General features: G+C 38.8%; 1 protein-coding gene across 1 annotated transcript in view; it reads left to right on the top strand.

Moving 5' to 3' along the window:
* The window catches only part of ARHGAP21 (Rho GTPase activating protein 21), a 124,612-nt gene that overhangs the window by 23,902 nt on the left and 74,533 nt on the right, over nt 1–26,177 (top strand).

Genomic DNA, 26,177 nt, shown 5'->3' on the forward strand with positions numbered 1-26,177 from the left:
ATCCAAAATTCTTGGGTTTTTCAGATTTTAGAAATGTCAGATAATGCAGGTTCTCTCAGTAATTTCTGCTGAAAATGTATGACTGTTTATCCTCTGGGGAATAAATAAAAGCTTAGACAGAGCTTCGTGTCAGCTCAGGTCAGGGCAGGTTTTGCCATCAATGAGTTACAAAAATATGTTCTGACTTTCAGGGATGTTTGAATTTCAGAAGTGTCAATATGGGATTATAGACAGGTATTAACTAATTTTTTAGGAGCATAAACTGTATGTTGGGAAAGGAGTTCCACCTCCTTTCAGAGGTGGTCTGCGTGTGTATATATGTATTTATGTATTTGTCTGCCTATCTGTCTATTATTATTAGCTCGTAGATGCAAACCTATGTCAGAGATTTCGATTCTTAGAGCAGCTCCAGTTCTCCTATTTTTGACCAGTGGCAGCCTCTTCACGTTTTCAACTGAGTCCTTTAGACATGAGCCTGATTGTCTTTTGTCTTTACTGTCAAATGTGGTTTTCTAGCTCATCTTTTATGTACATTTCCTGCCCAGGACTTAGAATCAGCCATTTCTCTAAGAAGTCCTGCTTTCTTTTAGTGGCGAATGATTTTTTTGAGATCACATCTGGATGTTAGGGGTGTTCCTTGCTACTGGGTTGCAGTTGTTTATGGTCCATTTTATATGAACTTTTTAATTTTTTAATTTTTATTTATTTATTTTTTTAAAGATATTTATTTATTTGAGAGAGAGAGCACATGAGAGGGGTTAGGGCCAGAGGGAGAAGCAGACTCCCTGCCGAGCAGGGAGCCCGATGCGGGACTCGATCCAGGGACTCCAGGATCATGATCTGCGCCGAAGGCAGTTGCTTAACCAACTGAGCCACCCAGGCGCCCCTGAACTTTTTAATTTTGAAATAACTTTAGACTCACAGAAAAGTTGCAATATAGTACAGAGTTGCCCTATATTCTTCACCCAAATTTCTTTAATGTACATCTTAAGTAACCATAGGACAATTATCAAAACCAGGAAATTAATATTACTACAATATTATTATTGAATTATACACTGTGTTTAAGAATGATTTCTAGAAGCTTGATTATAGGAATGATTTATAAAAGCTTGATTATAGTTGGGCCTTTAGTCTCTGAGTCTTATTTATTTATTTATTTTTGGTATGTACTTCTGTGCAGTTGTTCTTAACTAGTAAGGTCTGTCACTCACCTGGGAACTTTTGAACATCAGATGCCTGAAACCTTTCTTTCCCCTCTCCAAGGGGAATTCTGAATTTTTCAGAATCTCAAGGTGGGGATAGAATAGATGGTGTCAGTGTAGTATTGGGGATTTTGCTAGAATCCTGCCTGCTCCAGCAGCTTAATAGGATCATTGAGGAAGGAAGCAATTTGTGTTTTTGCTCACAATTGATAATAATGGCCCTTTGGTTCCCAGGATAAAAGTTCATCTATCTTAAAATGATTCACATTTGATGTTTCCAGTTTCAGAGATGCCTATTATGCTTAAAATTGTCCTTCCACTTTATTAACACATTCAGAAAATATTTATTAAGTACCTTCTAAGTGCTAGACATGAGGATACACCAGTGAAGAAATACGGACATGGTCTGGTCTCTGCCTTCATGGATCTACATGAATAATGAGAAGGTCAAAGCATTGAACACATAATTTTAATAGAGTGCAATGAATATTATTTTAGGAGAAGAGCAAGGAGTTACGAAAACATATTGCAGACAGATCTCACCTAGGGTAGGGATCAGAGAAAGTCTTCCTGGGAAGATTGTGTTGAGCTAAGTCAGGTAGGAGTTAGCTGGGTAAAAAGAAGGATCTTTTGGCAGAGGAACAACCTTAGTCTCTGATTATGCCTAGTGGCAACAGCTGGGGTGAATTTCTAGTATATTTACTGGAGAAAAAAGTACAAGACCAAGGAAGGAAAAAATGTAGAAGTGAGCAGCAGCTTTATTAAATCTTTTCAAAGCATTCAGGTTTTCACAGAAATACCATCTCTCATTTTTACTCATATTTCATCAGTCTGTGTATCATCTAAGCTACATGATAACAGTAACACAAGTAAAACCGACATAAAGAGGTTTGCAAAAATAAACTGGTTGTGTCACGTGTGGGTCTCATTTGGTGGCAGCAGAAATAAGTGGCTAGAGACTGTCTTCCCAAACATCAAGAGTTGAGCTTGCCATGGGCTCAGCCAGTGTTTATGCAACAGGAATTAAGAATTTTGGTTTGTCTGGCAAGTCATTTAGGCAGAGGTCAACTAAGCCAATGTCTACTATAATTACAGTTTGGGGAATAGATGAGCTCATTGAGAGAGATGAGAGGAGAGGGCCAAGGTCAGAACCTTAGGGAACACCACACCAATTAAGGGAAAGATAGAGGAAGGAGAACAAGCTAAAGATTTCAAGAACTAGTTAAAAACACGCATTCCAGGAACCTTTGAATCTCCATGCTTGGACTCTGAGCAGTCTTGCAACTTTGTTTTTTGTTTAGCCCGGCTTTTCACAAACTTATTTTGCATTGAAAAACTTTTTTCACTTAACTGATTCACATTCTGTATCCTATAGAACAAGTAGGAACATTTTTGGGGAAATGCTGCCATGGGCAGAAAGGGGCAAGGAAGGGATTTAGGCAGGGTAGTCATCAGATTAGTTTGTACTGTCAGAGATTCTTTTGGTAGTCCTCTGGAGGTGAGATTCCAGAAAGGAGCGAGGTAGGGTGTTTGGGAGACCAGCTGGAGGCCCTCGAGGTACTCCAGGAGAGAGTTGATGGGGGTCTGAATTCAGGCAGTGACAGTGGGACTGGCAAAGGGACAGGTTCACTCCACGTTTTCGTTGAAAAGACAGGATTTGGTGACGGATGTGAGAGGTAAGGAAGAAGGAGTCTAGGATGACTGGTTTCTGTTTCGGTGACTAAGGGGCTGAATTGTGCTGCCATTCTGCAGAGGAGGGGCTACCGAGCTGGTGCGGGTTGTGAGGGAGGGAAGGTGAGTTCAACTGGGACATGTGGTGTAAGGTATTGAGGTGAATGTGCTTATTAACAAGAGTTTAGACATGCAGATTTGGAGCTTGGGAGAGAGGGTGGGGCCAAAGAAAGGTTTGGAAATAATTCGTAATTATAAAATCATGGGTCTGGAGGGTGACATCGTCTAGGGACAGCATAAGAAATGAGAGGTAGAATTCTGATGTGGACAGCAAAGGAAGCCCATCTTAAGAATATGAATAATTGTCACTTATCAGGTGTTTGTTAGACACTGTTTTTTTTCTTTTTTTAAAGATTTTATTTATTTGAGAGAGAGAAAAAAAGAGCACGAGTGGGGGGAGGGGCAGAGGGCCAAGCAGACTCCCCACTGAGCGGGGAGCCCCATGCAGGGCTTGATCTCACCAGGACCCTAAGATCATGACCTGAGTCAAAGGCAGATGCTTAACCGACTGAGCCACCCAGGTGCCCCAGTTAATGTTATTTTATTTCATACTAAAACCCCCCTGAGGACAGGTGTTACCTCCATTTTACAAATGAGTCAAGTGCAGCTCAAAAGTTAAGGTCAGCTCCTGGTCATACATCTGGTAGGTAGCAGTTGAGGAGGTGAAGTCTGTCTTATTACAGTCTAGGCTCTCTTTCAAGAAGGAATGGTTAGAGAAGTAGGGAGAGAACCAAGAGAGTCGTAAAAGGTACCCAGGACGAGAGGGACCTTACGGAGTTGTTAGCCTATGAGATGTACTGAGAGATGAAGGATTCAGGGATACCCCTCGGATTGAACAAAGTCTGAGGGGCACGGGTGCCACGCCAGCTTTGCATCAGGAGCTGGTTTGTTGTGGGATGCGGCCAACACTGATTTATTATACCACCTTCCCAAGTTGTGTCTTCATTGAGTATATAAGTGCTAGCCTCTGGTTTCCAGAAAGAAGGAGAGCGCCATCATCTTTTTAAAAACCAGATGATAGTAAATATAGAATAAGGCTTTTGTGAAAAGTCTTCCCTTCATGATCTCATAATTTAAATGTACCAGTGTTTGGGAAGATGATGTAGTTCTGCCCGTGAGTTATTGCCGCTTAGACAGGAAAGGGAGGGGAAGACTGGATTTGCGGCTCCCATCACTGCAGGGCTCTGGTTAACGGCGCTACGGAGCTGACAGGAGCTGAGTCAGAGGAGACATGCAGACTGTGCTATAGGCAGCCATGGCCCAGTTCAGGATTTTCGACTGTATGATCAACCACAATTGGAGCTTATTGTGCAATCTGTACTGTGCATGGAGTGGTCAGGTTTGTTTGATAAATATATATATAAAAATATATATGTATTTTTGCTTTTCAATTAAAAACTGCTATAATGTATAAACCAGAAAAAAGAAATCAGTGAGAATGCTGGATATAAAATCAGTGTCTTCCTATACCAGTGAAAAAGTAATCTTTTAGACTATTACTTTTTGTTGAAATACTTGCTTAACATGGCGTATCTTGACTCTGATCATCTGAATTTCTCTACAAGAATTAACTCTTCAGTTGCACGGATGAGACTTTGTAGAGCTTTAAGTGGTGGAGGAGGGGTAGTTACAATGAATTACTTAAAAAATAAAAGGAAAAATTAAAGCAATAAAATTGTAAAACAGTAAATGTTCTATATTTTTAGAGATGTTTCATATTGTGTTTATAGGAAGGTAGGCAAGATTTTGGAAGAGTTGCTTTTTAGCCAGCTTTTCATCTTAAATGAAATACAGTTCTCGATTTCTTTCACTATGGGATTAAATGGAGTTCATTTTTTAACTTATTCTGTTCCTGGACAGGCTTTTAGGAAATAGTTATTTTGCAATAGAGAAACTTTGCTGGGTATATTTTTTTTATGATGGTTGTCATATGCTTTTGAATTTCCTCCCCTAAGAAACAAAAATTCTTATTTCTCCCTTCAACCTTCAGTCAACATTGTTATTATCAGGTGCAGACTGCTTTTTTAAGTCATAAGTAACATCGTACATATTCAGCATAATAGCTTCTCTCACAAAACAGATACCCAATGGTAGCTTTGTTCTAGTTATCAATGAATCTTTAAAAACTATGAATTAATTACCTTGTAGGGCTATTAATCACTTTGTGGGTATTCGTTTTCCTTTTAAAAACGTTCTTTAGTATTGTTTGAAATTTAGAAGAAAAACTAAAGTGTTGAAAGTAGTGAATGATAAATGAAATGTAACCTCCCCCCCCTCCCCCCGCCGAAACACAGCACCGTTTCTCAGTTCTCCCATAGCCACGGCATGCACAGAAGTTTATGAGACATGGATTTAGTTCCAAGTGGGACTTTTGGGTCTCTAGTACTTTACTTTATGTCCTATTCTGTCTATTCAGGAATGGTGAAAGGATATTTTCATAGTTCAGTTTGCATACAATAAACTAACATATCAGAAATTAGAGATGGAGAAGGTCATTTAGTCTTTTATTTCTTCCAGCATAAGATTGATTCCTCAGTGCACTTTCTAGTTCTCTCCTAATGGATTTACATTACCGTAAAAATATGGATTTTGAATGGCTACTTAGAGAATAAAAGAAGATAGATACTGCAATTATCTTTGCATGTAAAATTCATAATATCAGGAACTTACCAAAGCTGAAACTTAAAAAAAAAAATCGAGTACTTAGGAACTGGTTTGCAGTAATTTCTAAACTTATTAGTTAGAAAACTTTCTAGTTTGAGGTCTAGGACCTTGTCAAGACTTCGTTCTGGCTAATCCCAAAGGAATATTTGAGTTGTGACAGAGTCTAAGGATAAGTTGATCCAGTGAGCCAGCAGTAGAAAGTGCCTTTGGACCTGCGTTGGCTTGGGATTTTGCAGGATTGCTGTGGCTGCCTTCCCTGTGGTTTACATTCAACAATAGGCCATTTAGTTGCTGACATCACTCAGAAGAGTTTGCAGAATTTAGCATAAAGTAAAAATGGCATGCGATCACGTCTCTTGGGGCCTTTATGCCAGCACTTAAAATATTTGGTGGAAGACACAAACTCAGTGCTTTGGGGGCAAGGTGGCAGGTTCCATAAGAGTGAAGAGAATTGAAAAGAATCAGGTATAAACAACAGGGGCTGGTGGAGACTGTGGCAAACTGGAGAATCAGCTTCGGGAGATTGATGCCCTGTTGGACCTCCTGTTGTCCAATCATTTAGTTTTCAAGAGGAACTTAAATTTTTTTTGTGACTTTGTGCTAATTTTTAAGTGTTGGGGACTCATTCAAATTTTTAAAAATACCGGGATCTCAGCAAAATACATCTATTGCCAAATGTAGCATGAGGCTTCCAGGTGTGTAACTTCTGGTTTCCAGAAAACTTTAGGGCAGAAGTTGATTTTATTTGAGTTTTACTACTGAAGCTAAGCAGTGCCCAGGGATGCTGCTGGAAAGTTTATGATATAGGTAGGGAAGTGTGGGAGAGAAATAAGGAGTAAAGGAAGCGGCAGGGTAAGGAGCAAGGGAGGCAGACCGAAGGAGCAGCAGACCCCATAAGTGATGTGATGGGAATGGGAGGGCGCCACAGTGGGCACAGTTCTCAGCTGGCACTTCTTGGGCATACTTCTGGGGAATTCTGATTGAGGGTCTCTTTACTTCTGCACTGCTGTAGGGAGGCAGCATAGTGCTATGAGGAAGAATATAGACTTTCATGCCCAAGAGTTGGATTCAAGGCCCGGTGCTGTCCCTGGCTCTCTGATGGCCCTGGCATTACTCACTCACCTCTTCTTTTTCATCTCTTGAGTACCTTCATCGGTGAATCTTTAAAACTGCTGTGAGGATTAAATCTGATGACCTGGATCCCACATTTAACACAGTGCCTGGCACCATGGTACTTAATAATGTTTACTATTCTTATTAATATATTCTAGGCTGATGCATATGTATAAGGGTGATATTGTATGAGATCCATATTGGAAATAAAAAGATGGGAGTAAAGAGGTCCCATTAATTTAATTTTTTAAATTATAAGCAAAATTATAAAAATTGGAAAATATAAATTGATTTACCTAGTTCAATTACTCAAATACAACTCTTGTTAATATTTTGATATTAACATGATGCTGTTTAACATAATGCCGCATAATGCTGTTTTCTTCTGTGTGTGTATATTTTACAAGTTGTAATCATAGTATGCACAAATTGCGACATCATATTTAATGGCTGCATAATATGCTAGCTAGAGAAAAAATATATATCTAGTATAATCATTAAAATATCTTTAATGTTTATTATCTATATAATAGTACATTATCATTATAATGTATTTAATATTTTATGTATTACACTATCAATAATTTAGTCATGTAACTGTTGCTGGACATTTAAATTGCTTCCATTTTTTTGCTATTATAAATAAAATATGGTGAATACCTTTGTGATTAAAATTGATTTCCTGTTGAGGATTACTTCCATAGGATACCATTTCAGAAGTGAAATTACTGGGTCAGAGTGATAATACTTTTATTTATGTATTTGTCTATTTATTTTTTAGGGTGATAATACTTTTAAAGGATAACTTTTATGAAATACATTTCTATATTAAGAGATATATTAGAGAGTAGAGTGTTCTTTTATAGATTATAATACTGTCAATTCCCACAACACCATTAGGAAGAGCGGACCCTGTGTTTCTCTCTTTTTTCTGCCTTGGTGTATGAAATTTCAGATGTTCTAAACAGGATTTAGAACCAGAGGCAGAATGTTGGGTGATAGTGGAGCTCAGTCATACAAGAAGTTGGGCAGTAAGGCTTCACGTATATGACATATCCGATAACCCAGTTCTTGGTTTTCGCTCAGACCCTGTGACAATTGATATTGCACGGCCACATATCTAGGGAACTCCAAAGGACTACTGGGAAGCGCCAAGTGCGGAAGACCCTGGCATTATCGTTCTCTGTATACATTTGTAGAGAGCCTACAGTCTGTTTTCAGCTCAGCAGCCAGTCTGATCCTGCTAAACACTGGAACATGTTACTCCATGCAAAGCCCCCCATAGACGGCCTGAGTCAGTCAGCATAAAAGCCGAGGGCCCTGTGTGATTTGCCCCCCTCCTCCATCATCTCCACGACCTCGTTTCTACGGACATTGCCCACCTGCACCCCCCCTGCCCCCGCCCCGTCTTCCCTAACCACACTGGACTCCTCGCTGTTTCAATCCCAGGGCCTTTGCTTACTGTTGCCTCTTCCTGAAATGCTTTACTCCCAGGCCTCTGCATGGCACTCCTTTTCATTTTCTTGAGGTTTTTACTCACGTGTCCCCTTCTCAACAAAGTGTTCTGTTCAAATTCGTTGTAAAATGTTACAAAGGGAAAAATAACCATACTGTTAAAGAAGATACATTTTTTTTCTTTGAAAGAAGATTGTAAAAATGATTGGAAACTTTAATTATTTATTAGAAATAGTCATTCTGTGTAAGTTCATTTCAGGGAAGAAGAGCCAGAGGAATCTTGGATTAGATTCTTTGAATTGGAAACCAGGAGATGGCCATACTGATGACCCAGGTGTACATTTTTCATTTCTTCCTTAGGGAAACCAAATGGAAGACAGAAAGAGAGGCTGCAGAGAACTTTTTTATTTTTATTTATTTTTTTATTGCTCCCCCCTTGAAGCTCCTTCCTCTTCTCCAGCTCCTCTCCTTGCTCCTTTATTGTTAAGAAGCAGTTGGTAGGCTGCGGCTCACTTTGTTCCTTCCAGCTGTTAGAACAAGCTTCTGCTTCTAACACCAGTTGAAGGAGTTTAAATTGATAAGCTAGGAAATTGGTAATAGGCTTTTTGACACTTAAGGTACCTTAAATTCTTGCTACTCTTAAGTGTGATCCACAGACCAGTAGTATCTGTAGTATCTGTATGGCCGGGAGGTTTGTAGGAAATGCAGATTTTCATGTCCTACCCCAGACCTATAAAATCAGAATTTGCATTTTAACAAGATCCTCTGGTGATTCTCCTACACATTAAAGCTCTGCCTTAAATGATGGAAAGAGTTAACTGTGGTTTTGTTAAATGTCTTTTTTTTAAGATGCTTAATTTAACTGTTTTTCTTCAAATATTACTTTATGTTGTATATTCCTTTAAAAATTAAGGGAAATGTAAAGTATTATGGTGTTATCACTTACTAGATTATTTCAGTAATTGTACTTACAAAAATTCTAAGTGGTTAATTGCTCCTTCTTTGTTTTTTTAACCAGGGAGCCTGAAAATGCGGATTCCTGGTTAAGGACCCCGAGGGTTTAGTTTTGCTAGGCAGAATAGTGTAAATTGACTTTTGTCTTGGCTTGACCTCCAGGACAACCCTCTGTGCGGCTTTGTGGCATGCATCTGAGTCATCTCTGTCCTCATTATGCTCCCTGCTCCCGTCCGCACAAATGGCCTTGTACTAGAGGTGCGTTGGTGCTATCAGCCAGGAAGTAACCCGGAGAAACTTGTCAGCTGGCGGGAGGAATAGGGGATTAGCAGAAACACTTCCATGTGTCGGGATACACTCACCTTGCCACAATGCACAGAGGGCTGACTTTGTGCAGGTAGAGGCTGGGAATTGAAGGAAAGAGGCCTCTTAGTCATCGTGAGGGGAAATCCAAGCAGACCACGGCTACATTTCGGTCAGTAGGACTGGAGAACCACTGACCTAAAGCTTCAGAACTGTGGCTGTCAGAATTATTGGTCTAAGGCACAGAAGGGAAAAAACACCTCTATGCCCTATGCCTAGCTCCGTAACACCGAGCCCCTAAAATGCTGCACAGTGTCAGAAGGAGCTTTAGTTCAGTGTTTCTTGAGAGATAAAAATAGCTAATGTTTAATGGATACTTACCGTATGTATGTCAGATACTTTACATAGTTAACCCGCTGTAAATCTTTATAAAAACAGCCCTGTCGAGATATGATTTTCACACTCCCACTTTATGGGAAACAGATGAAACATGGGGTTAAGTCACTTGCCCAGGGCCACACACAGCTAAGAAGCGCAGAGCAGGATGCAGCCCAGGGAGTCAGACTCTGGAGCTTTTGCTCTTCACGCCCACACTCGACTGCCTCTTTCCTGAAGGATATCATATAGTGTTCAGTGCATCAGCTTTCAAAACTGGTAACTCTAAAGCTGTATTAAGAATGTAGAATAAGTGACAAAAAATATGTATGTATATATTTTCAGTTGATGGCCAATTTCGGGAGTGATGGACAGGAGTGGACTGAAAAAAAAAGGGCTAAGAGGAGTAGGGAGAGGGGAAGAAAGGGATAGGAATGTCTGGAATGATAGATACACGGTACTGAAGGGGAGATAAAAGGCTGAAGAGAGCAGGGTAAGACAGGTAAGAAAACAGAAGGAGGGAGAGAGAACTGGGTTTTGCAATAACTATTGGTGGCTGTGAGTTTTAGGTGCCTTTTGTAATGTGGGTTAGTTGATGAGTCACTTAGCTCTTCCTTTGTTCTGATACTGAAACTTTAGCGTTGCTAATATGCATATACATATATGAATATACTTTGAGTTGGTGATCACGTTATATAAGCGAGGTAATTATAAACTGAGCCTATGTGAGCAGAGCTTAATGTTGAAATAAAGTTTTAAAAAGCAGCATCATTGATGTCATTTAACAATATGCGTAATTGCTTCTGAGCTGAAAAGTGGTTAAGATGGAATGGTAAGCAATTAGTTTAACTATGTAGTTCATATAGATGGTTAACATTGAGCCAGCTGCCTCTGGATCAGTAACTAGAGGGCCCAGAAGCAAACTCTGTCATGCCCATGTTTGGCCTAGATATTCTGCCTGGGAGCTCTGGCTGCTGGGTCAACTCAGGTTTAAATGAATAAGAAAGACAAAATAGAACTCTCTGAAGGAAAAGACAGATTTGTAAAGGACAGATTAAATGATGTATGGTTGAATGGAATGGCGTACTCATCTGTTTTGGCCTTTTGATGATAGTTGGACTTGATGACAAGGAGAAAAGCACTAAAAATAATAGCTTTTGAATGTTACCTTTCCCCACTTTTGGGCGAAACCATTTGCTTGAGAAGTCGGATGGTCTGGTGCAAAGAGCGGGCTTCGGACTAAGAGTAGAGGCTGCTGCATGCTTGATGTGCTCTGCCAGGGCTTGGTTGTGTGATTCTGAACAAATCTGCCAGTTCTCTGGATTTAGCGTTCTTATCTGCAGACGATTAGATGATTCCAGGGCTGCTTTCTTCCAGTTCTAACAAAAAGTGATTTTTCGAAAAGCAAGATATGTCTTACATGCCGCTATAGATTTGAGGAGTGAGGTTTTAGCTCCTGTGTTGTGCCAGGTTTATTCATGATTGAGGGGGAACATTGCTTATGTAGGGTACCATTCATGATGACTTTCAGTTTAGGTGATGAATGGGAAAGTCTGTCATTTAATACAAACTTAACGGTAGGTGCGTTGAAGTGTGCAGTACCCACTTTGCCCAAGGGTGTCCAAACAGAAACAAATGTAGGAGCTATAGAATTTCCTAGTTTTATCAACATAGTGCCTTAGAATTTTCCCCCCAAAATGCAATACATAATCCTCTCAAACTCTAGGTTGAAGAATATAGTGTTCAACGTTTGGCTTTTAAAATGGGAATTAGAAAGCTGCATTCATAATGTGGAAAAGTGTACTTCCAATTGATGGCTGATTTAGGGAGTACTGGAGAAAATGTTGCCTGAACAGAGACTAATAGGAGCAGGGAGAAGAAAAGGTGGGATAGGAAAGTGGGGAGAGAGATGGAAGAAAAGTAAGAAAACAGAAAGCTGAGTAGGGTCTCTCTCTTTTCTTTTCCTCTTGTGGGAAGGCATCTTTTCCTTTATTGCCCCTGTTGTCGCACACCCCCTCTTGCCCCTTCGTCCATCTTCCAGGAGCTAATAGCTTCAGCTGTCCCCCTTTGCTGCCTTAGTGAGGTTTGTCTCTCTGGGACATTACTCCTGTCTTCTGCAGGGCCAGATGAGAGCCAGTGACAGATGGCCCCAAGGAACAACATGTTTTATCACCTATCTTTGCAGATTCTGGGTTAGGCCCCCTGGATGCCATTCTAATTTTGATACTCATTCCTGAATTTTTCTACCTTGACTCTCAAAGTTAAATGCTGCTTCCTGGGCTCTGCTGTTCTGTGATCCTGTCATCCTCCTTGCTCCTTAAGAAGCCCAGGTCTAGACAGAAGATACTGCTGTCAGTGCGGCCTGAATGGGATAGACAGCACCATGCTGCCTGGAGGAGCTGATGATCCACCTGCATCAATACCGTCTCAATTGCCTTGGTAAATGCAGTGTCCTCGGGCCCTCCCGAGGACCATGGTCAGCTGGTTGGTTTTCTGGTCTGACCCACTAGACCTGTCTGGCATGCCCGGTTCTCTGGCCTTGAGATCCACCCCTTCTGTCACAGTCAGTGGTTCTAGTAGCTGTATTTCATTTAATATGGGATAGCACGTCCGTCAAGCTTTTTGGAGCCATCCCTGTGGTGTATCCCAGCCTCTCCTGTCTTATTCCTTGCCTCAGTTTTGAATCCTGTGTCAAGTAAAATGCCTCATCTTAACCATTATCCAGCTTCCTATGCTACCCTTGATCTGACACCCAGCTCGACTCTCCCGGATAACCGTGTATATTGGCCTGTAGCTCCTTTGGCATATAATCCTTTCTCTTTTCTTTTCCTTCCCTTTTTTTTTTTTTTTTTTTGAGTCTTATTTTTAAGCCTTATTAGTGGGACCAGAGCAGCTTTAGTCTAGAGCTAATTTTGCCCCATTGGTGAGACAATATACTTGGGAGTATTTTACCTGGTGCCTGTGACTTACGGGGTTTTCCCTGCTCTGTCTGGTGGGAGTTGGCGCTCTTCCTATCCCAGTGGGAGCTGCAGGGTTGGTCCCTCCAGTTCTTCTCCTGGCTAGTCTCCTCATAAGGGCTCACTAGTCCTAAGCTGAAGACTGGGTGGAGAGGACCCGGACAGAGCTAGCTCCCGGCGAATGTTCAGAGCTCCCTCCCTGTGCCACTTTCTTGTATTCCTCCCTGTGACCTCTGGCCACCGTGGCTACAGTGAACTTAGGGAGACCACCAGGTGTGCCACGGCCTTGACACTTTCTGTGTGGTACGCTAGGGCAGTAATGCTCATTTTATTTCTTCTTTTTTTTTTTTTTTCTGCAATCACTGTCCTTTGTTGTCTGATGTCCAGTGTCTGGAAACCATTGCTTCATGTATGTTGTCTAGATTTTTAGTTGTTTTAGGTAATAGAATGTGTTAGTTATCTACTGTGGAGAAATAGATTACCTACCAAATTCAGTGACTTAGAATAACAACATTTATTATCTCAGTTTCTGCTGGTTAAAATTCCAGGCGTGGCTTCACCAGGTCCTCTGGCCCAGAGTGTCTCAGTGTCTTACGAGGCCACGCTCAGGGTCAGCCAGAGCTTGCCTGGGGAGGGATCTGCTTCCAGCTCACTCACGTGCTTGCTGGTGGGATTCAGTTTCTCACAGGCAGTTGGGCTGTGAGGGCCTCAGTTCTTTGCTGGCTGTTAGCTGGAGGCTGTCCTTGGTTTCTTGTCACCTGGGCCTCTCCAGAGGGCAGCTCACAAGATGGCAGCTTGTTTCATAAGAAGGAGCAAGGGAGAAGAGCCGGAGAGAGGGTGCGGGCAAGACAGAGGTCACAGTCTTTTGTAATCTAATCTTGGAAGTGACATCCCATCACATTGGCTGAATTCCTTTCATTAGAATTCACCAGGTCCAGCCCACACTCAAGGGGAGGGGGTTATCTGTAGGCAAGAACACCAGAAGGTGGGGATCACAGTTCTCTTTCTTCTTTTGTCTTTCTATAGTTGGGATTGATTATAATCCATTTCAGAATTGGTAAGTATGTTGGGGATCCCCCCAAAAACCTGGTTTGATGATGTGCTCAGAGGACTTACAGGATTCCTCATATTGCAGTACTAAACTATGGTTCATAACAGCCAAGTACACAAAGCAAAATCAGCAAAGGAAAAGGCATATGGGACAAAGCTCAGAGAAAACCACACAAGCTTCCAGGAGTCTCCCCAGTGGAGTTACACACGATACACTTAATTCCTCCAGCATCAAAATGTGATAGTATGTGTGAAATGTTGTCTACCAGGGAAACGCATTTAAGATAAATGATCTTCTGCCCGGCATGGACCCAAATTCCAGACTCCCAGAAGGAAAACAGGTATGCAGCATAAGCCACTTTTATCAGTTAGGGAATGGTGGGAGCCCCCTCCTGGAATCAAATACTCAGATGACAATCCAGGACCTACCTTGTAAGCAGGCCTCTCTTGAGGATGGCAGTCTCAGGCCTGCTGGGTTAACTCTTTTCTGCACAGGAGGGAATGGGAATTTATGTTAAGCTTACCATAAATAATGGTAATCAGTCAAAATACTTTGTTAAATTGATGATTCTGGGCCTTCGCCTAGCAGTGAGGGAAAAGTGGTGCTTTTTCGGGCCTTGAAATTAAAGGACCTTAATTCAGGCAGTAATCCTACTGTGTAGCCAGCTTAGAAAACAATGAAGTTTCAGTGGTGCATTGATGTACATCCGTTGCTTCCACAAATATTTATTGAGTACCTGGTTTTTACCTGGCTTCTGTGCTAGATATTAGCTATAAAATGCTGGGCATGTACGTCTGTGTTCTCGGAGATTATAATCAAGTAGGGGAGACAGATGTAAACAAACGAAATAAGTAGTAAGTAATACAAATATAAAAAATAAGTAATTACAAATATAAAATTTCCTTTATGGGAAAAGAAAATACTCATTTTCTATTGATTCAATACAGTTTTTTTATATGTACCTGCTTTGTGCTACTGTTCTGGTGTGAACAAAACAAAATTCCTGTTCTTATGGACCTAACATTTTAATGGTGGGGGCGTGGAACAGAAAATCAGTCAGTCGATCAATCAAGCAAGCAAGCAAACGTGTTTCATATTGGGACAAGTGCTATGAGGAAAAATAAAGGAGAATGGAGTGATGGAGAGATAGATAAGGTGGTCAGGAAAAGCCTCTCTGAACAGAGTAACTTCTCTGAATAGATGATGTGTAGGCAGAGTCCTTAAGGAATTAAGTAGCAAGCCATATAAATATCAGCACTCGGGTAGAGGGAATTGCAAAGATAAAGCCCCTAAGATGGGAAAGAGTTTGGTGTGTTTGAGGCTAGTGTGGCAGGAGCTGGTGAGCAGGGGGGAGAGGAGGTAGGGAATTAGGTCAGAACCCTATCCAGGACCAAGGTCATGGAGGGTCTCTAAGAGTTTTGGATTTCCTTTCCAAGTGTGATGGGAGGCCTATTGTAGGGTTTTTAGCATGACAATAACACAATCAGATTTATGTTTTCACAAACATGTAAACATTTTTAAAAGAAATATAGCAATACACAGCATGCATAAATCATAAATACATAGCTTGATGAATTTTACAGAGTGATCACACCTGTGGATCATTCACCAGATCAAGCTATAGCATATTCTCAGCTCCTTAGTAGCCTCTGTTATGTCCCTTGGGGTCATTTTTCTCTCCTTTAATCAACATATATTGGTTTGCCTGTTTTGAATTTTATGAATGCTGTCACATTGTATGTACTCTTGTGTTTGACTTTTTTTACTTAGTATTATCTTTTTATTGCTTGATTGATTTATTTTTTTAGAGAGAGAGAAGGAAAGCATGGGGGGGGGGCTGTTGGGGGGAGGGGCAGAGGGAGAGAGAATCTTATGCAGGCTCCACACCCAACGCGGAGTCCCACATGGGCTTGATCTCATGACCCGAGATCATGACCTAAGCCGAAATCAAGAGTTAGATGCTTAACCAACTGAGTCACCAAGGCACCCCTACTTAGTATTATCTTTGAAGTCATCCATATTGTTGCATTAGCTGTAAATTTGTAAAATTTTATTTATAGTAGTTCATTGTATGTATATACCATGATTTATTTATCCATTCATTTGATGGACATTTGGCTTGTTTCCAACTTTTAGCCTTTACAAATAATGCTGCTATAAATGTTTTTGAACAGTTTTATATGTGTGGATTTCTGTTGAATCTATATCTAGGAGTGAAGTTATTGGGACACAAGATATACACATTTTATGGCCAAACTTTAACAGATACTATAAGCAGTTTTTCTACGTGGTTGTACCAATTTATACTCCCATCAGCAGTATCTGAAAATTCTTGTTACTCTACATCCTTGCCAATAATTGATTGTCAGTTAAAAAAATTTCTTTTAGGTATTTTGGTGTATGGTTAATAGTATCTTATGGTTTACATTTGCATTTGTCTGATGACTAATGAGGTTGAGCATCTTTTCTTAGCTTATTGACCATTTGGATTCCCTCTTTTGGAAGTATCTGTTCAGATCTTTGGCCCATCATGCACTAGCTCTGAGAACTTGTTACATAATATCTTTGAGTGTACTGTTAAAAAAATCCATAAAAATGGACTAATGTCATCCAGTTTTCAGTTCTTTGAGTAGTTTCTATTTGAATAACCAAAGCAAGTTAGTATCAATCTCAGGCCTTCATTTGTCAGAAGTCCTTAAGAATCACTTTTTTTTTTTTAAGATTTTATTTATTCATTTGAGAGAGATTGAGAGAGCAAGCAACAAGCAGGGTGAGGGGCAGAGGGAGAAGCAGGCTCTCCACTGAGCAGGGAGCCAGATACGAGGCTTGATCCTAGGACTCTGGGATCACGACCCAAGCTGAAGGCAGGCGCTTAACTGATGGAGCCTCCCAGGCGCCCCCTTAAGAACCACTTATTAAATACTTTACTCATTGACTATCTATTTGAGTATAAGATCCTGACAGAGAGTGAGTGGAAAATCAGTTTTCAAAAAATAGAACTAGTTTATAAGAAGATAGACTCTTATTTCTTCCTGTGGAAATTATAATTATTTAGTCAAAATTTGAATTAATTCAACAACAGTATCAATATCATCAACAAAAATCTGGAAATTGATTTGGGAGATGATCCAGCCAGGTAGTATTTAAAGAAATGCCCTGTGGCATCAATGCAATTATAAATACTTGCATTATAACCAAAGCAAAGGAGTGTAAAGGAAGTAGAAAGGCCTTCTTTTAATATATAATTCCTTTTTGGTTGTTCAGGCCAATCTGAATGATTAATGTTTCTTATTTCTAACATAAATTTTTAGGAAAATTTATGGTATGTTGGATTTGTATTTTTTATGAGTATTGTACGTATTTTATAATAGTTTAAGATCCTCCTTGTATGATATGCAGCTGGTGTATATGCCTATTTAAAAATTGTAACAGGGCGCCTGGGTGGCTCAGTTGGTTAAGCGACTGCCTTCGGCTCAGGTCATGATCCTGGAGTCCAGGGATGGAGTCCCGCATCGGGCTCCCTGCTCTGCGGGGAGTCTGCTTCTCCCTCCGACCCTCCCCCCTCTCATGTGCTCTCTCTCATTCTCTCTCTCTCAAATAAATAAATAAAATCTTTAAAAAAAAAATTGTAACAGTTTGTATTTTTAAATGGCTTTAGAGGCTTTAAATTGTTTTATCTTTGCTTTTCTGATATACACTTAAATCATTTCTGTGTTTTAGCTAATTAAAGGACTTTTTTATGTGAAAATATTATCTATTAAAAATGACCCGGGCGCCTGGGTGGCTCAGTTGGTTAAGCGACTGCCTTCGGCTCAGGTCATGATCCTGGAGTCCCGGGATCAAGTCCCGCATCGGGCTCCCTGCTCAGCGGGGGGTCTGCTTCTCCCTCTGACCCTCTTCCCTCTCGTGCTCTCTGTCTCTCATTCTCTCTCTCAAATAAATAAATAAAATCTTTAAAAAAAAAAGATCCAATTTATAGTTTCCAGAAATATGTTGAAAGGCAGTTATATTTATAGGTCATAAATTATGGAGTGATTAAAATAATTTATTGCCTTCCAAAAGACTTTATCCCAGAGTTCCTTTAAATAAGAAGCTCTACCAGTGCCTCTAAAATGTGGATAAAATACTTGTTAATATTTAATCATAACTTTTTGTGAACAAATTATAAAACAAGGACCTCTTGCATTTGGAATTTTTTGTGTAGCTGTGTTTTTGAAATAAATAAAACACAATTGAGTTTGACCAAGAAATAGTGATGCATTTGAATGGGCATATGCAGAATGGACATTACTACATTAGGAATTGGATGGCAGCCTACTTGCTCCATCTCTAAGCCCTGTCTTCCCCAGGGGACTATGGATGCTGTTAGATCACGTCATCTTGTTTCCTTTGCTGGACCTTGCAACTCAAAGCTGGATGTCTCTGCCTGAAGTTGGGGTACATCCCAGTGCTCAGATTGCTCTGAACCTGAGATAGTTTGGCCCTCCTTCCTTGAGCGTCTTGTTGTCTACTCTTTGAGATTTGGGGTCTGTTTCCCAACATGGTCGCTTTTGAGTTCCTATGTATTTTAAGCTCTCTTTCTAGTTCCCAGGGATTTGGCTTTGATTTCTACAACCATGGTTTAAGCTATTATTGTCAACCCTCATTTATAATCTTGTATGAGAAATGTGTTCTGAACTCCAATGACGACATATTCTTTTGTAATTGAGTCTTAAGCTAGAGATTCTGTATGTTTTTTCCATTGTTATTTATATTATAGGTCTTTAAGAATAGGATGTTATATGCAAAGATGTTTAGTCTTACTACTAATGAAAGAAACAAAAAATTAAAATAAGAAAACATTTTTCATCATAGCATATTTGCAAAGATTAAAAAATGACTACCCAGGGCGCCTGGGTGGCTCAGTTGGTTAGGCGACTGCCTTCAGCTCAGGTCATGATCCTGGAGTCCCTGGATCGAGTCCCGCATCGGGCTTCCTGCTCGGCGGAGAGTCTGCTTCTCCCTCTGACCCTCCCCTCTCTCCTGTGCTCTCTCTCATTCTCTTTCTCAAATAAATAAATAAAATCTTTAAAAAAAAAAATGACTACCCATCGTACGCGGGAATATGGATACTGCAGGCTCAGATGTTGTCAGTGGGTTTGTGACTTTGTTCTCTGTTGCCTAGATAGCACTTTGAAATTTTTTATATAAAGCTAAATCAAACTGAGCCAGCAAATCCATTCTTAGAAATTTATCCTAAAAACTACTCATGGTTTTTCATAGGGATTGTCTATAAAGTGGTTGTAATAGTAATAATGCTAATACTAATAGTGGAATAAGAAAGTTTAATGAACAGCATACAAACCTAATAAATAAATAAAATAAATAAATAATAAATAAAAAATGTGGTTTATTCATGTAATGGAATATTATGCAGCCTTCAGTGTGCAGATAAATATATTAATATGGAAAGACATTCGTAACGTATTAAATAAAAATAAGTAGATTTGGAGAACATTTTTCTAAAGTGTATATTTGTATATATTTACATACGAAAAAGTCTGGAAGGAAATATATACACCAAAATATTGATGTCAGTTTTCTCTAGAGGAGGAGTGGTAGATGAGTGAAATTATTTTCTATTTGCTTAGCTTTATTTTCTAATTGTCTTTAGTGAACATAACATATATTATGTGTTTAATAGACATAAATTATGGAAGGAAAAAGAAAGATAGGTTACCCATTAGCTGTTATCCCCAAATTGCTAAAACAGTCTATTAATGGTGTAGTGTAGGGGAAAAGTTCCAGGATTAGGAGACTGGAAACATAGGTTCTAGTCCAAACTATGTCACTAATTAGCTATGAGACCATTGGCAAGTCTCTCTGGGCCTCAGTTTCTGTATTTGTGAAATAAATTGGTTGAACTAGATCTCTGATTTATAAGCTCCTTAACAGACTATTGTAGTTTCTGTAGAACTAGCAGAATGGAGCAGGTTTCTGTACAAACTCTCCCTGCCCCTTTCCCCCAAACAGAGCAACTCTATATATTTGATACTCTGTTTTAGGCTACCTTTCAGCCAAAGGTAAGGGAAAGAAAAAAAGTACCCTATTTCTAAGATTCAGTAATTCTAAGTACTTTTTATGCTACTTCCTTTATGCTTCACACCATCTTCCTATTCACTGGGGTACAAGTTCTTGGAGGGCAGATCTTACCTTATGTATCAGGATGCCCTTGCGCTCCTGGAAATATCAGACTATGATAGGCTACATTCATTGAGAGCTAGTGAGGAAATGAATGCTTCATGTCTGATGTGATACTCTTTTCCTGACCTACTCTACTTCAGTTTGGACCCTAATGAATAGTTCGGGCCACTAGTAATTGTGTAACTTTTGGCAAGTTACCTAACCCCTTTGAGACTCAGTGTTCTATTTTATGAAATATGATGAGTGACCAAGTTGGATTATATTATCTCTATGTTTCCTTCAAGCCCCATCAAATTTTGTGCAATTATATAGTCTCCGTAGTTCAGTCTAATGAAGTTGAGTCACCTACTAACATTCGTTGCCAGTGTGGTATCATTGATAATCCTAAATTAACTTAGATTTGGAAAATTTATTTGTATGTACATTTAACAAGGTGAGTCCCTGACATTCTAGATCATTATAGGGCTTCAAATAGTAGAATCACATGATATGGGTCTGACCTTCTATACCTATGTCTTCTCTAGCCTGTGTACATGCTCAGAATTACTTGTATCTGCTCAGAGGGGACTGCGTTATTCATTGGTAGTTAAAATAAACTGAAATTTAAGCTTAAATTGGAGATTCCTGTCTGCCCAAAGGGAAGGGATATAATTGTTTTTAACCTAAAAATAAAATCTGTTCTCTGATTCAGAGTAAACAAGATTTTATTCATATCAAAAAATAAGTAGCTTCTGAAAATAACTCATGTTAATAAAGCTTCTTTATAAGAAAATATGTGTGAAAATAGACATCTGTGTTTGAGTTTATGTGTATTTCTCTATCTTTGTCTATTTGATATGAAATAAAGCTGTGTGCATTTACTGTCTTACTTGAGAAATACGGGGAAAAAAGTGAACAGGAGCAATTCCACAGCAAAATTTTAAAGTAATCATTTTATTTTATATTGTTCTTGTTTGATGTAAACTCTACTCATTTCATTCCTTCTGTCAGGTTTCGCTGGGTACTGGAATAAGACATAGACCCTCTCCTCAGGAAGCTGCTCAGTGATTAGGAAGACAAATGTATAAACAATTATAACATGGTAGGCTATGCTCTACAGTAAGGGCGCTCTGTAGGATAAAGAGCCTGGGAAACTGCTTCAGATTACTGGAGAACACTGGTTGGGGAGTTCTGCTGCAAGGTACTTAGGCACTGACAAGGGAGTGAACCATTTGGCACAGATGGAATTTTCAGAATACAACCTGTCAAGCAAGGTACATGCTACACAACATTGAAGGCTGATCTGGTAGAAGTTATTAGCACTCACAAGCATGTTCATTATAGAAAATCTAGGAGTTGTGTAGATACAAGAGGAAACTGGCCCTAGATTCCAAAGATTGTGTGTGTGTGTGTGTGTGTGTGTTTAAAATAATTTTTATCATCCTCTGACTTTTTTATATCTTACTTTTTTCCCTTCATGTTGTATTTTAGGGCATGCCGTGCACTTCCTATGCTATTAACAGTTTTTCATAATCATGACTTCAGTAGCTACATCATGATTTTATTTAACTGTACCTTTCTGTCACTCCTGTTGAACATTTAGTTTGCAGTTTGAGTGAATGAACATCTTATTATATGAATCTTTGCCGTTGTCTCTTATTATTTTGCTAGTGATTAGGTTAAAAGGTATAAAATTTAAATCTCTTGATAAATATTGCCAAGTTTACAGAAAGGTTGTGCTCCCAGGTAGAAGTGTATGGGAGTTTTCATTTGATTCCGTCTACTATAACCCTGTAGGAGTATGTTGTTGTTTTGTTTTGTTTTGTTTTTGTAGGTGGGAGGGGCAGGGGGAGAAGGAGAGAGAATCTTAAGCAGGCTCCACGCCCAGTGGGAAGTGGACATGGGGCTTGATCTCATGGCCCTGAGAGCGTTACCTGAGCTGAAAGCAAGAGTCAGACGCTTAATCGACTGAGCCACCCAGGCACCCCTGTTTTTAGTTTTTTTTCTGATCAATTTTAGTGTAGTATCTTTTTTGCCATGTCCTTCTCTATGCGGAGAGAATATTGTTAATAAGAGTCTCAACTAAACTTTAGATTAGTAAAGTAATTCCCATCAGAAATCCTTAGCAGAAAAGTGTTTTGGAAATTCAGGATCTTTCCTTTATGATTTGAAAATCTCATGAAATGAGAATTTAGTAACTGATTAACTTCATGTTTAAGAAGACAATTCTAGCAGTATAGTACTGTATTTGGAAAAGAGAGAGGTTTGTTTCTTGCCCTAAATGATCAATTCTGTCCTTGCATATTTATGATTAATAGATATTTTCTGGCAAAATAGCAGCAAATGAGGAATGTAACTAAAACTATGTTCCTTGATTTTGGTAGATATGTTTAAAAGGCAATGGATTATAAATTTTCAGTAGAGCTCAGATAGGCTTTGATGGTATGGGCAAAATGCTGGTCCTTGTATAAATTGTTTTAAACTGCGAATATTTGCGTGATATAGTGCTCTTGTTTTATTGTTTGGATGTGTGCTAGATGTGATTGACCACTACCGTATTCTTTTAACTGTGCATTTAGTAAATGATTTATTTCTTTCCATTCTTTGGTTCTCTCCTGCCTTTAGGGAGTTCATATTTATTAAAATGCAGGAAAGGGAAAAGCAATTAAGCAGAAATTTTAGGAGAAGTACATGATTCTGTGCTCTTTTAGCCTAAATAAATAAATAAATAAGTTTATGTAAAGCATATATAAATAATTTTGGCATTCCACTTATCAGTCATTATTTGGTATAAATCTGTTCATACTATGCTCAGAAGTGTTCAACAGTCAAACTGATAAATTTCTGTGAAGTATCATTTTTCCCGGGTATTCAGTTTGGAATTTTGCTTTCTGTAAAATCTAAATTATCTAAGGCTTTATTAAAAAGAAAATGCTTGGGGGTGCCTGGGTGGCTCAGTAGGTTAAGCCTCTGACTCTTGATTTCAATTAGGTCATGATCTCAGGGTCCCGAGATCAAGCCCTGCATCATGCTCTGCACTTAGGGGGGTGTCTGCTTGAGAGTCTGTCTCTTCCTCTGCCCTTCCCCCTGTTCCCTCTTGCTCTCAAATAAATATTTTTTTTAAGAAAAGAAAATGCTTGAAGTATATAGCAGGTCATTCTTCTGTATGGATTTAAGTATGCCATGTAACGTAAGGAGAAAATTTTAATAGATTAAATAAATACTTGAGTTAGTTTAATATGTACTTAGTTTTATTTGCTGTTAATAAATGGACTGATGAACTTTTTAAAAAATGAAATATTATTTAGAAGTCCTGAGTGTTTTAAGGTTTAGCAAGCATTCTTTGTATGAAAAACTTAGTCCCAGGTAAATAATTCAAAATTTCACTAGAATGTATAAGAATCAGATTGGGTTATTTTATATTTTTGGATAGAGAGCTGTTTTTTAGAGAAAAGATCTCTACAATTGGAGTTTTATGTTTTATGACTGTGGGAAAGTCACTTTACTTCTCTGAGCTTCATTTTTAAAAAACGTAAATTTATGCCTCTCAGAGTTGTATTAACAATTAAATATGGCAACACTGACAACACGTGGGTGAGGCTCTGTAAATGCTTACTAGATGTTAGTTGAACTTTTAGCATCATTTATTCTCATATTTAACTGTAGTTAATATTTGAAGAATTTTTGGTATAATGATGTATTTTTAAAGATTTTATTTGTTTGAGAGAGAGAGAGAGAGCACATGTACCCGCAAGCAGGGGGAGGGGCAGAGGGAGAGGGAGAGAGACAAGCTGAGCATGGAGCCCAATGGGACACGGGGCTTGATCCAGGACCCTGAGATCACAACCTGAGCCGAAGTCAGACGCTTAACCTACTGAGCCACCCAGGTGTTCCAAAGATGTATCTTGAAGTAGAACTGTTTCCACTCTATAAAGTGGAATTTAGGCTTTCATTTGTTTAGGAAACAACCCTGCAATGTGTGCAGTGTATACAAAAATACTTTATAAAAACATTTTTCGTTTGATTTCTTTTTCTCTCAAACTGTGAAGCCATAAGTATTTTTTTTTAAATGAGAGATGAGTTCTAAATATTTCCAAAGATAGTACTAGGGGAGTATGAGTGAAACTTTGAGGGGGAAATATTGAGCAAAGTCTGAGTGTGTTCAAAGGGAGATAGTCTCCTAAACCATACGTCCCTCTTGGTGAAGTAGGCTGATAGGAATAAGCTATGGTAGTCTGCTTATGACCATTGTCCAGATCAGATTTCTGAATTACACATTGAAATTTACTATATTAATAACAAGCCATCTTCTGGCATTAAGTTATAAAGGTAAATACCGGGTAAATACCATAAAGAAACCATCTAAATAGTATGTAAACCTATGTAAATGCCTTAAAGAAAGCAGGTAAATCCTGTGTAAATACTTTAAAGAAACTATGGTATAAAGGATGTCCTTCCAATGGGGAGATGTTCTTAGAGGCTTTTTTTTTTTTTTTTTAACTGTTACAGCAAAATAACTGGGAAAAGCCCTATTTCCATTTATAGGATAATGGATAAATAAAATGTGCTATATTCACAATGGAATTTTATACATCAGTGAAAATCAGTGAACCACATCAGAGATTGGGTAGCTGTTCATCAACCCTTTTCCTCCTCTTTCTGGCCAATAGTTTAGTCACATTCCCCAGCCTCCCTTAATTACTTTGATGAATATTTTAAATAACAGAATTAGAAAGTAATGTCAGAGACTGTTGAAGAAGAAAAAAATAGATGCAGAGAACATGCCAGTTAGATTCAGTCATACTTGCTTCTGGAATCAGAGTAGTAAGGAGGAATTCCTTCAAATTATAAGGAGAGTTTTACAAATGCCAGGTGACATATGAGAATTTTCGTTCCAGGTATTATTTTGAAAGTGATTTCTCTGTTTTAGCACAGGAACTCAGACTTTTCCCCTGTTACCATGAAGACATTTTTTATTAGTCACAAGGAGAACCAAGGGGGGAAATTATTATCTAAACCCATCAGCACTACTGATAAAACAACCCAGAGAATATACCCAGGAAATGGGTCTGAATGGGTCACTGGTTATGAAGAGAAGTATATTCTCATTTTTACCATCTTGTCATTTTATGAGACTGATATTATTGTTACCAGGTTATATGTGTTATAAGTAAATTAGAAATAACTTTTCAAAGTCATAATAGTTTAAGCTATTAAAAATTTCTAGAAATTTCACAACATTCTTTCCACTTTTTAAATTTATTTCAGATTTTAAAATAGCTATCTTTTATGAGAGCGAAGTTGTAAAATTGAGGAATTAAGAATTTGTATCATTGCAATGTTGGGATCTGAAAAATCAGAGAGAAAGAAACAGAAGTGAGAAAAGTGCATCTAGGTAAAAAATTACATTAAAAACCAGAACTCTGAATAGGAAAGGAAATCACATAAAAAAAAAATACTGGCTGAGTCAAAATAATCATAAATGAAACCATTTAGGCACAACAGCAGAGAGGACCCATATCAACAGTCAGCCTAGATAGAAGATACTATAGGAATGTCCAAGTAAATAATAAACTTAAAAATTAAGAGTTATATTTTAAAAACTAAGTCTCCAAGTGTTTAATTTGAAATATTTTAGACCAAAGTCATCTAGATTTTTCAGTGTCTTTGGCCATCATCTTTTATCTCTGAAATAATAAAATATCTACTGAAAAATAGAATTAATTGTTAGAGAATCACATCTAGATACATCTAATATTCACCATCAGAGTAGTTCCAGTTATCCTGAATTGGCAAAAAAACAAAACAAAACAAAACAACTTTAGGAGAACTCTATAAACAGAAGCTGCAAGTAAAGGGTTAGCAAGCATACTTAGCATATTAAAAAAACCATTTGAGTCTTTTAGCGCAATTGGAATTTAAATAAACAAACCCCTAAAAACATCGTATTTCCACATATGTTGAAAAACTTTGCATGTCAAGGAAGCCCAATATGTGAGGAATAATTCAGTATAAGATTAACTCTGGTATTAAGACTATAGAGGAAATACTTTAAAAATAAGCAGTATCTAGGGGTGCTTGAGTGGCTCACCCAGTTAAGCATCCTACTCTTGGTCTGGGCTCAGGTCATGATCTCAGGGTCATGAGATTGAGCCCCGAGTTGGGCTCTGTGCTGGGCATGGAGCCTGCTTGGGATTCTCTCTCTCC

This window comes from Mirounga leonina, unplaced genomic scaffold (assembly GCF_011800145.1).
Source record: "Mirounga leonina isolate KUSES-001 unplaced genomic scaffold, KU_Mleo_1.0 Mir_242, whole genome shotgun sequence".
In the NCBI taxonomy this organism is placed as follows: Eukaryota; Metazoa; Chordata; class Mammalia; order Carnivora; family Phocidae; genus Mirounga; species Mirounga leonina.